The sequence below is a fragment of the Antechinus flavipes genome, chromosome 1, assembly GCF_016432865.1.
Source record: "Antechinus flavipes isolate AdamAnt ecotype Samford, QLD, Australia chromosome 1, AdamAnt_v2, whole genome shotgun sequence".
Lineage (NCBI taxonomy): Eukaryota > Metazoa > Chordata > Mammalia > Dasyuromorphia > Dasyuridae > Antechinus > Antechinus flavipes.
In genome coordinates, this window is record NC_067398.1 from 666,114,296 (window position 1) to 666,128,162 (window position 13,867).

At 35.7% G+C, this 13,867-nt stretch overlaps 1 protein-coding gene across 1 annotated transcript in view; it reads right to left on the reverse strand.

Moving 5' to 3' along the window:
- Positions 1-7,034, reverse strand: part of LOC127545031 (cytochrome P450 4F3-like) — a 98,302-nt gene extending 91,268 nt beyond the window's left edge. The window contains exon 1 of the mRNA XM_051972051.1: positions 7,019-7,034. The gene's annotated coding sequence lies outside the window, so the exon portion shown is untranslated. The remainder of the gene's footprint in view (positions 1-7,018) is intronic.
- Positions 7,035-13,867: the final 6,833 nt, after the last annotated feature.

Here is a 13,867-nt window from a genome sequence, read left to right on the forward strand (position 1 = left end):
GTCCTTTTCCAGTCCTTTGAAAACCTAAAAGTGACATATACATGCTACCTTTAAAAGGTAGAGGTAATGAAAAGGAAAATTTCTTCTCTGGTTTTAATTTTGACCAGTGAGGAAGAAATGGTCACTGAAGTAGAAATTATGAGAATCTTGGGAGCAAATGACCACACCATGCTGGAAGGAAAGTTTTGACAGGTAGAGTGTGCTACATAGTTTAGAGCAAAGCTCCTTAAATTGTGGATTGTGATCCCACAGGGGGTCAAGTAACTGAATATGGGGGTTATGAAATTATGATTGATTGTCAGTACATGTTTGATTTGTATATCCATTTTATATAACTAGATACCTTGGGTGATGTAAACATTTCTTGGGTAAAAAGGGCTTGCCAGTAGAAAAAGGTTAAGAAGCCCTTGTTTAGACTTCGAGACATTTACAAAGAAAATTACATAGAATTTAGAGAAAGCAATTCTCTTGTAAGATCCAATTACCTAATATTCTGAATTAGAATTGAATCATGAAGGAAGGGAAAATTCTAAATAATCACATTCTGAAGACACAAACAAAAATTCTCTGATGAAAAAGAAAATGGGAAGTAATATGGAGAACTCATCAATCAACTCAAAAATTTAAAAGCCTTAGGTAGAAAAATGAAGCAAGATTAAGTCACAAAAGTGTGGCACAAAACTATCAATCTGGTGTCAGGAGCGATAAATTGCAGAATGAATTAAAGCTTATGCTGGATGGTAAAAAATAATCAAAAGGGACTTTTTGGTTGTGTTGGAGGCAATGGGAAGATTAAAGGACTAAAGTCATTGTTCAGGGCATGTTGGATGGTAATAGAGTACAATAGGTAAAATAGACTAACTACTTATCCTTTTTTTTTTTTGCTGCTTCTGTTTTTATATTTCAAAGAAATTAATTGTTAGACTGGGCAAGATAAAACAAAAATTGTTAAAAAGGAATGGAAATCTAATGAGATTTTCTAAATCATTATTAATTTATTTTTTGTATTGTTTTCTTTTTTAAAATTTGAGTTCCAAATTTTCTCCTCCCTCCCATTCTTTCTCTACTTACTGAGAAGGCAAGGACAAATATATCAATTATACACATGTAATCTTGCAAAGATTATTTCCATATTAGCCACTTCTTAAGCAACGATATAGCTTGAAGGTCATACTTCAATTTGCACTTAAAGCTCATCAGATTTCTCTTTGGAAATGTGTAGCATGTTTTTATTGTGAGTCCTTTTTAATTGTCTTGAATCACTTAATTGACTAGAATAACTGTCTTTCACAGTTGATCATTATTACAATATTGCTGTTACTGTACAAAATGACACCCCAGTTTTTCTCACTTCACTTTGCACCAGTTAATATACATCTTCCCATGTTTTTCTGAAACTATTTCTTTCATAATTTCTTTCAATACAATGCAAGTTTGAAAAAAGAATCTTTCCTCTATAATTTCTAGAAAAATGATATCTAGGTTCTTTTTTTTATCAGAATTTTCAGTGCATCTGATAATTCTTAATCTCTTCTCAATCAGTTTTCCAGGTCACGATGCTTTTCATCAGATATTTTCCATTTTCTTCATTTTTTTCATTCTTTTGGCTTTGTTTCTTGAAGTCTTATGGAGTTATTAGCTTTCAGTTACTCAGTTCTTATTTTTAAGTAATTTTTTCCCCTAGTGAGTTTTTGTATTTTTTTCATTTGGCCAATTCTGCTTTATAAGGAGTTTTTTTATTTTTAGTGAATTTTTATGTCTTCATTTCCAGTTATCCTATTTTGCTTTTTTAAAGAGTTCTTTTTTCAGTGAATTTTTGTGTTTCTTTTGTCATCAGGCCAATTTGCTTTTTCAAAGTGTTATTTTCTTTGATTTTTTTTTGGTGCCTCTTTAAATAAGCTATGAATTCTCTTCTTATAACTTTCTTCCTTTTCTCTCATTTCTTTATCTGATTTTTCCTATTCCATTCTAATTTGATTTTGAAAATAATATTTTAGCTCTTCTAAAAATTCCCCCATCACTGTAAAAGCTCTTACTTATATGCCTCTTTTATTTGAGAAAAAAATTTATCATCTTAACTTTTTTCCAAGGTATCTCTTTCTTACTTTTAAATCTTTTTTTTGAAGATCACATCCATGCACTCTGTCTCTTTGGACTCCTTATTGACCTCATAATGATAGCGTTCTTAGGAGTTATACATATTATCTTCCTTTATAGGAATGTAAACAGTTTAATATCATTGAATTCCTTTTGATTTCTCTTTCCTGTTTACCTTTTTAATGTTTCTCTTGACTCTCATATTTGACAGTCAAGTTTTTTATTCAGCTCTGGTATTGTCATCAAGAATACTTGAAAATCTTCTATTTTATTAAATATCTATTTTCCCCCATGAAGGATTATGTTCATTTTTTTTTCTAGGTCAGTAATTCTTGGATGTAATTCTAGCTCTTTTGCCTTCTGGAATATCATCTTCCAATCACTTCAATCTTTTAATGTGGAAACTGCTAAATTGTGTTCTCCTGACTGTGGCTCCATAATATTTGAACTGTTCCCCTTGACTGGGATCTCTGGAATTTGACTGTAATGTTCCTAGGAGTTTTTATTTTGGAATATCTTTCAGGAAGTGATGGCTAGATTATTTCAATTTCTATTTTACTCTTTGTTTCTAGGATATCAGGGCAGTTCTCTTTAACTTCTAGAAATATGTGTAGTTTTTTTTTTAAACATGGCTGATAGTTTAATAACTCTTAAATTATTTCTCTTTGCTTAGTTTTCTAGATCAGTTGTTATTGTTATATTTGTTTTATCAGATATTTCATATTTTTTTCTATTTTTCATTCTTTTGACTTTATTGTTTCTTGAAGTTTTATGAAATTATTGACTTATTTTTTAAAGGAATTATTTTCTACAGTGAACTTTTGTATCTTTTTTCTCACTTGGCTAAATCTGCTTTTTATAGAGTTTTTTGTTTTTGCTTTTAGTGAAAATTTGTGCCTCTTTTTCCACTTGTATTATTTTGGTGTTTAAGAATTTGCTTTTTTTCAGTGAATTTTTGTAGTTCTTTTGCAATTAGGTCAATTGAGATTTTTAATGTGTTATTTTCTTTGATTTTTTGGTACCTTTCCCCCCCTAAGATGTTAATTCTCTTTTCATATTTTTCATCCTTCTCATTTCTTTCTTTTTTTTTTATGTTCTACTCTTACATGATTTTGAAAATAGTATTTTAGCTCTTCCAGGAATTCATTTTGGGTTTGTATCCACTTGAGGAGTTTTTTGTTGTTGAGATTTAGGCTGCAGCTATTTTCACATTGTTGGCTTCTTCTGAGTTTGTATCTTGGTCCTCGCTGTTATTGTAGTAACCTTTCACAGTCAAGGTCTTGTGATTTGCTCATTTTTCTATTTTATTTCTTGACTTTGAATTTTATGTTAAAGTTGGGTTCTGTTCAACTAAGAGAGGGGAAACACTGTCCCAATTTTTAGACTTTTTTGTGCTGCTATTTTCAGAATTAATTTTGGGAGAGGGGAAGTATGAAATGCTTCTAAGATGGTGTGATTTGGACAGAAATGCGGTTAGTCCTCCTGGTCTGTGCTCTTGTCTTTACGCAGAAAGGTTCGACTGCAGCCAGAAGTACTAGTGTTCCAAGGAACTGTGACTAGGTTCCTTCCTTCCTTATGATTAACCACAAGTATTCCTCTTTATTTTGAATATGCAGCTCAGAACTGCTTATGGGCAATAGAGTTGCCAAACAATGCCAGGAATTTGTATTTGCAAAAGGAAGTCTGTAATTTTTGTTCTACTCTCTTAGTTTTTCTGGACTAAGAGCTCTCAGAGTCACAGTCTTCTCCAAGAACTATAACTATTGCTGCCTCAGGAAGGAGAGACATCTATTTTAAAGTCATAGACCTTTCCTGCTTACCTAAGTTGTTTTGGCTGGAAAAATGTCATCCTGACCTTTTGTTAGCTCTGCCACTCAAAATTTGATGTGAGACATTATTTGAAATTTATTTGGATGGGAATGTTGTACCTTTTTCATCCAGCCCTCAAGGAGCTGACTTCAAAAAAAAAAAAAAAGGAGGGTGGAAAATTCTAATTATTAACCCATAAGCTTGGCTTTGATTGCTGGCAAAATTTTCAAAACATTATGAAAGAAAAGATTGATGAAATTTCTCTCTCTCTCTTTTTTCCTGAGGCAATTAGGATTAAGTGATTTGCCCAGGGTCACACAGCTAGGAAGTGTTAAGTGTCTGAGATCAAATTTGAACTCAGGTCCTCCTGACTTGGGGGCTGGTGCTCTACCCACTGTGCAATCTAGCTGCCCTGATTGATGAAATTTCAAAAAAGAAAGCAGCAATTCTTTTTTTAAAAGTTTTTTTTTTTAAACAAATTACCGGTAAAGGTACTCATTTTTAATTTGCAGTCTCAGTTTTAAAATAAAATTTTGAATGCCAAGTTTTCTTCTTCTCTTTCTCACCTCTAAGATACTAAGCAATATAATATAGGATATATATGTGCAATCATGTACAGCATATTTTTATATTAATCATATTGTAAAAGAAGAAACAGAATAAAAGAAAAAATTTTTTTAAAGAACCACCAAAAAGTTTAAAATAATATACTTTGGTCTGCTTTTAGATTTCATCAGTTCTTTCTAACATTTTCATCATGATATCTTTGAAATCGTCTTTGATTATTGTACTGTTGAAAATAGCCAAGTCATTCACAGGTGATTGATAATTTTGATTGATAATTATTGCTATTACTGCCTTCAGTGTTCTTCTAGTTCTGTTCACTTTGCATCCGTTTGCATAAACATTTCCATTTTTTCTGATATTAGTCTGCTTGTCATTTCTTATAACACAATAGTAGTCCAAGATGATTATGTACCATGACTTGTTCAGCCATTCCTCAGTTGATGGGCATCCCTTCAATTTCCACTTCTTTGCCACCAGAACAAGAGCTGAAAAGCAGCAATCTTAAAGCCAGTATGGCTTCTTTAAAAATAGATTCTGCCAGACAATATAATTTTCATTGTTATAGAATGGCAAGTCAGAACAATGTTGTAGATACGGTAGAATTTTAACAAAGCATTTGACAAGGTATCAAACTATTTTTGTGTAAGATGGAGAATTGTTGTTCGGAAGAGAACAATTAGATTTATTCAGAACTGGCTGTATGACTGGATCTGAAGAGTAGTTGTTAAGACTTCATTGGAAGGTTGTTAATTCTAAGAAGTATCAAGACATCTGTCCTTTATTCTTTTCTGGTCCAAGTCAGGAATAAATTAGCATGCCTATTTATTATTTTTAATTTTTAAATTTTAATTTAATTTTATTTAATAATAACTTTGTATTGACAGAATCCATGCCAGGGTAATTTTTTACAACATTATCCCTTGCACTCACTTATGTTTCGATTTTTCCCCTCCCTCCCTCCACCCCCCCTCGCCCCTCCCCAAGATGGCAAGCAGTCCTATATATGTTAAATATGTTGCAGTATATCCTAGATACAATACATATTTGCAGAACCGAACAGTTCTCCTGTTGCACAGGGAAAATTGGATTCGCCTATTTATTTTTAAGACGTAGGAATACTGGGAGGAATACTGATCCAGGACAGAACTTGAGGAATAGAACCTGTGCTGGAGAGGTTCTTGCACTAAAGGGCGTAATTGACTTCAGGGATTTTGTTTATCTCTTTAGGACTAATGGTTGCTTCTTTATGTTTTTATTTCTTCTCTTTTTAATAAATAAAACTTTTCTTTGATTAAAATTAAAACGAATAATGCCCATCAGTATTGAAGTTTTGTCACCTGGTAAACCCTTGACAACAGACAACAAATGAAATATTAGCTAGTAGTGATGAGACAAAAGGTATAAAAGAAGAAGGAAAATAAAGAATTGGGATTGGAGGATCAGCAAATGATTAATTATAAAGAAGTATATTGGAAGAAGGGGAGCATTTCCACCATGGTACGATTTGGAAACTTACTAGCCTCAGTTTCTTCCTCTTTCCCTATAGAACTCACAGAATCTCCAAACCTCCTTCTTGACTAATTCTTCCTTATTCCCAGGGCTGTGATCCTTGCTTCCCCTTTAGGGCTCTACTCCTTTCTGATGTGTTGTGTCCTACTTTCTAGAGCCCCCCAAGTTGGGGTGACAAAATGTACCATTGCTTTTTAGAGCCCCGGTGCTAGGGTGATTAAAATATTGAGTCTTGCTTTCTAGAATCCTTAAGTTGGGGTGACAAATGATACCATTGCTTTCTAGCCCCCACAATGGGGTGATTAATATATACTATCCTAGTGAAGAAGTGATGAGGCAGGACTCCTGAGGATGGTGGAAAAATGGAGTCCATTTATTTTAAGGACTTTCCCCTTTTTATACCCTCATACCTTCATGTAACAAAAACACTGCACATGCACTTGGGACCATATAAACAACTTGCTATTGTACGTAGTTTGCTACCTGGTGTCATTCTGCTTCAATCACAACATAGGTTGTCACCACCCCCTGACTTCTCAGGAAGGTCGAGAGCTCTTAGGGGAGACGGGGAGCCCACCCAGACATTGTTAGCAGTTTTCCTCTGGACTGAAGGGTCTTATACCACACCAGAGTTCCCCCACTGTTTGTGACCCTCTGCACTGATGGACAATTTGTTTTCTAGTTGGCAATCCCCAACATCCCAGCCTGACCTCTCTCTATGTCTCCCTCTCTTTGATTGACTCCTATCCAGTCTTTTTACCTTTTAAGCCTTTTAACAAGGAGAATTCCCTGTGCTCAGATTTCCCCCAACCTCCATTCTCTTTGCAACTGTATCCCCTGGTTCTCTCTAATTCCTACTTCTCTAGTGCCTCCCACATCCCTCCAACTTTTTTTCCCTCTTCTCTGCTACAGTTTCTTTCAGCTTCCTGTATATACCCCTATTCCTAATCTCTTTTTCATCTTGCCCCCTTCAGCATAGAGGGACTCCCTATCCAGCCCCAATCTTTGATCGCAACCTTTTTTTTTTAGACAATACCTTGTATCTCTGAGTCTCTGTCTGTCTCTGTCTCTGAGGAAGGTAGCTCTGGGAATTCGGGTTCACACTTCTGCTGTGCTGGGATTCAACTTGCTCTTCAATGTCTATAGTCAGAGAGAATGCTCTACTTTTATACTTCACTTAGACTCCACCTTCATATGAAAGAGATTAAGAGAGGCCCAGCAGAGCCAGGGTGGAGACTGGGAAAGACAGATGGCTAGAAACAAGAGCCAAAAAAGATCTTGGATTGGACATGATTAGGTGAAAGGGTAAGAGAAAAAAAAGAGCCCAGGTTTCTAACTTATTTACTTTCACTAACTTTTTGGTCTCCTGTTGGAATCCTTACTAACTGCTAACTAATTAGAGTTGATCTAATCTTACAAGAAGATGTTTTGGCCAGAACTTGAAACAAGGTACTAAGTAGAACTAATTAAGACAAGGCTTGTGTTCACACCTTTACTCATTGGAGTCCACAAGTATGCTAGCTTCACAAAGTACACTTTCTAACTTCAAGGGAGTCCACACCTCCCTTAAAGCTCATTGGGCCAGAGAGAACTATGGGAGAAAACCCATAATTCCATTCTCTCAGAAGAGTCAGATAAAAGGCCAGCGATGAGGGATATATGGCAGAATACATTTTTTCCTCTTGGCTGGCTGGTCGCGCTGGACTCGAGAGGAGCGACTTTGGTGCAGAGAACACTTTGACCGATTTCAGTGGAGCTACGCCAGAAGCCCTCTCTCCGCGGCAGGTTGGTGGCTGGGCTCCCCAGAAGGAGAAAAGAGAGACATTCCATCTCTGTGTTGGTTGGAGGCCAAAGAAAGCAGAGGCAGAGGCTAAAGGACAGAACCTTTGGATTTGGAGACATCCGAAGGGCTCTAAGCCTCTAAACCGGCTGTGCTTTGAGAAGAACAAGAACGCCAACATTTGAACTCTAACACTCTCCCACTCAACTCTTTCCCTTCCCTTTTTTCTCATTTAGTTCCATGGCAACTAAGCAGGAAAGGAAAGTCTTTCTGTCAATGTCCTCTGAATTATTTGTCTCAGGCTTGGCCTTCTTATGTTCCTTTGCTGTTTCTCACATTCACCAGAGGCTATTTTCTTCAGTGCTCCACTAAGCATTACTTTTCAGTACTCTCTGTTGTTTATTGAATCTGGAAATGACACAATACCAGATAATCATATGCATAAGTGGTACTGTTCTCAGAGATACAAGGTATTGTCTAAAAAAAAGGTTGTGATCAAAGATTGGGGCTGGATAGGGAGTCCCTCTATGCTGAAGGGGGCAAGATGAAAAAGAGATTAGGAATAGGGTTATATACAGGAAGCTGAAAGAAACTGTAGCAGAGAAGAGGGAAAAAAAGTTGGAGGGATGTGGGAGGCACTAGAGAAGTAGGAATTAGAGAGAACCAGGGGATACAGTTGCAAAGAGAATGGAGGTTGGGGAAAATCTGAGCACAGGGAATTCTCCTTGTTAAAAGGCTTAAAAGGTAAAAAGACTGGATAGGAGTCAATCAAAGAGAAATCAATCAAAGAAAATGAATATTAACCATTGTTTTGACATGTAATTGAGGAAGAAGAAAACATTTTTTTAAAGAGCCTTCTTTGGTCATTCACTTTGGGTGAATGAATGAATAAAGAAACATTTATTATGTGCTTAGTAGACAAAATTCTGGAGATATAAATGGTTGGAGTCCTTGCTCTCTCAGAGTTTCCATTTTAATAAAGGAAGACAACACAGTGGTGGCCAAGAGCCTTTTTGATCAAGGTAGTGACAATTGATCCACCAACCAAATGAGGCTCCCTTTCTGGAAGAAATTGTTAACTTGAGCCTCAGAGCAACAGGAGGAAAGCAAGGCAAAAGAAAAGGAGATGCACATTGGTGATAGAACAGATGAGAAGATGGCTCAGGTGGACAATGGGATGGCTTGATGGATATGAAGCATTGTCTAAGAGCCAGTTAGATAGAATGGACTAAGCACATCTGTGCTCATCTGGTCATCAAACAAAATTGCTCAGCCCAGAATGCCAATTCTAAAGTAGAAGATATAAATGTCCCCAAGACCTATGTTTTGGAGGTGCTTCAGTGATGGTCAAGGTGAGAAGAAGTAGGGCTAAATAGCAGAGCAGGCAATTATCTTCAGAATCTTGTACCACTCATTTTTCCAAGCTCAAATCTAACCTCAGACTTTTACCAGGTATGTGATCACAAGCAAGGGATTTAACTTTTCTTTGCCTTGGTTTCCTCAATTGTAAAATGGGAATAATAGTATCATCTACCTCATAAGGTTGTTGTGAGGATCAAATGAGATAATATTTCTAAGGTGCTCTGTATAGTGCCTGACACATAGTAGGATTTTAATAAAATTCTTGTTTCTTTCCTTCTATCTCCAGAATCCACTGGAGGTATGGTGACTAGTAAGCATTTTCCTTGTAGGGAAGGCAAAAGTGATCTTCAAATTAGCATTGTCAATCAATAGTAGGAAACTCTCTTTTGTCAGGATATACCAGACAGCACAAAAACTTAGGCTGAAATAACCTCTCATTTGAATTCTTCATAGAGATCCTGCTGACTCATTCTTTTCTTTTATTATCTTCTAAACTCTGAACTTTGTTTCTGAATTGAAATAAACTTTCTTCTACTCTCTCCCGTGAATCTCTCAGTTCAACTCTCACCTATTATTGATACTATTAGTGATTTTAAAAGTCATAAAGTAGAATTGGAAAAATATTAGTTTTGATTTCAATTATAGAGTAAAATTATGACTAATAATGGAAGTAATAAGAACACAGATTTGTGTGTGTGTGTGTGTTGTGTGTGTGTGTGTGTGTGTGTGTATGTGTTTAGGTAGGTAGGTAGGTAGGTAGATGTTCACACACACACACACACACACACACACACACACACACACTTAGAATGACTTCCTAATCACATGGCCAATTACTGGAGGTATTTTCTTTACAATCTTTCCAAAGGACAAGTGATGTGTTACAGCTGGAACAATTTCATTTGTTCCTATTATCTAGGACATCAAGAACTCAAAGATGCTTAAAAATTCCATGAACTAGCATTGATTTCACATTCACTCCATGTCACCTCCTACATGCCCATTGGCGTCTGCCGAGAATTTCTTATTCATGGTCTTACAACAAAATACAACATTACATCCTAATTCCCTCTCTCTTCTAGTGCCATGGAGATTCGAAGTCAAAATTGCAAAAAAAAATTTTTCTGAGGTTTTCATAGGAAGTGCCTTGGAAGTTTCTTGTATTGAAACAGAACTCTGCATGAGAATGGACAAACACAAATAACTCTAAATCCTTACTTCCACCTCTTCCCAGTGTTTTTAGATATCCAAACTCCAAAGGGCAAAAATTCTCCCAGGTTGACATAATAACAGCATAGCCATGTTCTCTATTACCGAGAAATGGAGGAGGATAGGATACTACACATGTGGGGGTGGTTGTATAACAATCCATTACAAGCCTAAAAAATTAAATTCCTGATGATGCTGTGTATGAGGAAAGTTTAGACTCAAACTTTCTGAGTTGTTTAAAAAAAGAAAAGAGAATTGTGGGAGCAAAATTTATGTCCTATATGGCAGAAATAATTGACAGGTAGAAAAACATGAACCCATGTGAGAGTCACCACAAAAAGAAAGAAGACAACTAATTGTGAATATGAATACCTAGAAATAAAATAAAATTTGAAAAAAGAAAAGAAAAACAATACAAAACAACCAGTAACATTAAAAGAAAACACTCTCCATAAAAGCAAACCATATTAATCTCAAAGACAGGATGCATAGAGGCAATCTAAGAATGATAAGTATCCCAGAAAACAAACAAACAAAAAGCCATGACAAGTCAGAAAAATCCTAAGCATCTGTAAAATGTGAAGCTAGTAGAAATAATATAAGTAAATGTTCCCAGAACAACTCCAAGGTGAATCAGTTTGTGTGTGTGTGTGTGTGTGTGTGTGTGTGTGTGTGTGTGTGTGAAAGAGAGAGAGAGAGAGAGAGAAAGAGAGAAAGAGAAAGAGAGAGAGACAGAAAGAGAGAGAAAGAGAGAGAGACAGAGAGAAAGAGAGAGAGAGAGAGAGAGAGAGAGAGAGAGAGAGAGAGAAGAGGAGGGAAAGAGGAAGGGAGAGAGAGAAGGAAAGAAGGAGAGAGGGGAAGAGAAATAGAAATAGAGGGACAGAGAAAATCACAAAATGAAAGAATGCATGAAAGAGGAAAAAGAGAGAAAATATATAATGTATTTTGCTCAAAGTGAGAAACAGCAAGGAGAGGAAGATGACACTTGTGGTCTCTTGGGAAGAGGAAACTCTATAGAGAAGTGAGTGCAGGGAGATGAATTAATAAAGGCAAGAAAAGTGGGAGTCCTTATTTTGATGGTAGGATGGGATGCCACTGATGAATGAAGAAGAAAGATGTTCTGTAAAGGGAAAGGAAACTTTGTACTGGGTGTTGTCTGTGGAGATTTGCAGCTTAGAGATATTACTCATCTTGACTGGGGTGGGGGGATGATATCAGAACTTTTAGGGGAAATATGTCTAGAAGGGTAAGAGACATGGATTCTGGGAGGGGATTTTGAGACAAATAACTAAGGAAAAGGCACAAGTCAATGATGTACTATATAATTGGGGACATGGAGGGAGGGGGTCCTGCTATGAAACTGCTATGGATTTATGTCTTCTGTATCACCTATAAGAAATGATATTTTTTTGGGGGAAATGAGAGGCAATGGAAAAAGAGGTTGAGAAGGAGCAAACTGTACATAACAGTAGCAGAATCTATTTGGAGAGAGCCAAAATTGGGTACCTTGAAAGTTTTAATTCCATGTGGAATGTAAAAAGTAGGAAGGGACAAGATAAATATAAGGATTATGAACCAGAGAATAAGATTTAGAACATACAAGGAGAGGATGGATAGTGAAGAGAAACTAGATAAGAACAGGAAAAAAAAAGTAACTATTAAGCAAAACTCCAAAAGGAAAAAGGGTGAGAAACAGGAGGAGGGGATCAGAAGTAAAGAGAAGAGAACCTTAATAAAGATTAAGCTTAGTTTAGTACAGTACCTGGCATATAGCAGCTGCTTATTGATTTGTTGCTTTTGTTATTGATATTGTTGTTTTTTTATTGATTGATGACTAAAGAAATGAAGAACTCTGAGTCTCTTAAGGTTTTCTGAAACTAAATGGTGTGTGTTATGGTGCAATAATCTAGATTATTTCCCCCTTGGGAGAAATTTTACTTTTATCTTGGAGTAAAAGTTAAATCATTACAATGGGCTATCAATAAGTAGATGATCTTTGAATATGATGATCTTTAGAAAATACTTTGTTCTAAAATATGTATCAGCCATCTCTCCAGAGCTTCCTTCTCTTTCCCTCTTATAATATCCAATTTATCACCAATAAACAGGGTCAGAGCTCAGTTGAGGTCAATGTTTATAATTAGTGTCTCAACTAGCTCAGGGTGAGTAAGCACGTTTTCTGAGGGTAATTTGTCACCAGGGAAAGATGGCCTTGTCCCAGAGAGCCTGGAGTTTCCTCACTTGCTGAGTGGGAGTTAGTGTGTGCCAACAGAGTCACTGTTTTTATTGAGGCATGTTGTTGGAAACTGTGAAGCTGTATATGTGGCTTATAAACAATTCCCTTGTATTTGTAGAGTTGTTTTTGCTATTTGTATTCTTTTTTTATAATAGTTTTTAATTTTTCCAAAATACATTCAAAAATACATTCACCTTTGTAAAATCTTGTGTTCCAATTTTTCTCCCCTTTTTCCTCTTCCTCCTCTTGGCAGCAAGCAATACAATATAGGTTTCTAAACATATTTCCAAATTTGTCATGCTGCACAAGAAAAATCAGATCAAAAGAGGAAAAAGATACATGAAAAAGAAAAAAAACCAAGCAAGTAAACAATAACAACAAGGTGAAAATATTATGCTTTGATCCATCTGCAGTCTCTATGGTTCTCTTTCTGGATGCAGATGGCTCACAAGTCTATGGAATTGTCTCATTATTAAAAAGGGCAAATCTACCACAGATAATCATCACATAATCTTGTTATTGTTGTGTACAATATTCTTTTGGTTTTACTCATTTCACTCTCACCCTGCTCATCATTTCTTTAAGAACAATAATATTCCATTATATCCATATATCACAACTTATTCAGCCATTCCCCAACTGATGGCCATCCACTCAATTTCCACATCCTTGCCACTTGACAAAAAGGGCTGCTACAAACATTTGTGCACATGTGGGTCCTTTTCCCTCTCCCATGATTCCTTTGGGATACAGACACAGTAGAGACACTGCTGGATCAAAAAGTATAATTCTCTAGAATTCTCTAGGTATACATTATATCATTTACAACTAGTGATAATTCAGTTTCCTCATTATCTTCTCCAATTCTTTTAATTTATTTTTCTTCTCTTATTTATAAAGGTAATATTTCTTATACAATATTAGCTAGTAATGGTGATAGCGGTCACCCTTGATCTTATTGGGAACAGTTCTAGTTTATCCCCATTATATATGATATCTGCTGATTGGTTTTATTTTTTAATTAAAGCTTTTTGTTTTCAAAATATATGCATGGATAATTTTTCAACATTGACCCTTCCAAAACCTTGTGTTCCAAATTTTTCCTCCTTTTCCCACACCCCTCCCCAGAAGGCAAGCAATCCAGTATATGTTAAACATATTAAAATATTTGTTAAATTCAATATATATACACATACTTGTATAATTATCAAGCTGCGCAAGAAAAATCAGATCAAAAAGGAAAAAATAAGAAAACAAAATGCAAGCAAATAACAACAAAAAGTATTAAAATGCCCTGT